Raw genomic sequence first — 1,298 nt, forward strand, 5'->3', positions numbered from 1 at the left:
ATGGTGCATGGTTGGGACGCCAAGTCTACACTCAAGGCTATGACGAGTTCGATACGACGTGGACAGGGACGCCCAGTCAACTCGGCGGACGCAGTCGAGTGGCGCCGAGAAGCGAACAGACAACGAGAAGTGGCACTTCGATTAGCAGCTGAGCTCCAAGTGCGAGAGAAAGCACGACGAGCTCGAGAGCACAACGAAGCGTTGAGCAAGAAGGAGAAAAGATCCATTCCCAACACAGCAGATGACGAAGATGAAGTTGCAGAACCAGGCGATGAATCCACCAAATCCTTGTTCAAAGAAGGAGATCAAGTCTGGTTGTTTATGGAGCGAGTCAAGTCGGGCCTGACCAAGAAGTTAGCCCACCGATGGCATGGACCATTCAGGGTGAAGAAGAAGGTGGAAGAATTCGCCTATGAATTGGAGTTACCCGACAAGAGTGGATATAGGTTCTACCCAGTGGTCCATGTATCACGTCTGAAGGCAGTCACCGAACTCGGCGGTAGACCAAAGACGAGGCTGATCGCCGACCTCGAAGAGACTCAGCGATTTGACTTTGATGAAGAATTACTGCCTGAAGACAGCTGGGAACCAGACACAAGTACGAACCAGTATGAAGTCGAAGCAATTCTCGACGACGAGCTACCATTATCCACAAGTACGTCACGATCACAACGGAAGTTTAAAGTTAAGTGGGTCGGCTACGATGAGCCTACTTGGGAACCACTGTCGAATTTGTCATGCGGAGGTCTCCTGTTTGACTATCTACGACAGAAGAAGCGCGAAAACCGTCTGCAAATGGTGCAAGTTGCAGATGAGGATTAACAGCTATTGCACCAAAAGTTACACCAACTCGGCGGACGACACAGGCCGAGTTGAGATGGAATGCTACTGTGTCGAAACTACATATACTGAATAATTACGAAATGAAGTCCTGAACGATACCTACGGGACGCCCAGTCAAAGGAAGAAAACTAAAAAGTCGGCGATCCGGATTCCAAGTGAGTTGAATCCGACGGAGACAACTGGGAAGAGCTCAGCGAACTCGACGATTGGGGACGTGGGCGTCGCAGCAGACGTCACCTCCTTGGGAACTTGCGGAAGGAGATGCAACATTTCGCAGCAGTGGCAAGAAGTATCATCGCCGAGCCTAGCCAACGAAGCTGATGCCGAATCAGGTGCCTCAAGGATCGACGCGGCGGAAGTGAGCTTGAGGATCCGGTTCCACTTGGGGAGAGGGGTGTCCGAACAGAAGACATACTCGGAGACGCGCCTCGGAGATTGGGAGAACCCAACCCATC

Source organism: Phytophthora infestans, genomic scaffold (assembly GCF_000142945.1).
Source record: "Phytophthora infestans T30-4 supercont1.6 genomic scaffold, whole genome shotgun sequence".
Taxonomy (NCBI): domain Eukaryota; phylum Oomycota; class Peronosporomycetes; order Peronosporales; family Peronosporaceae; genus Phytophthora; species Phytophthora infestans.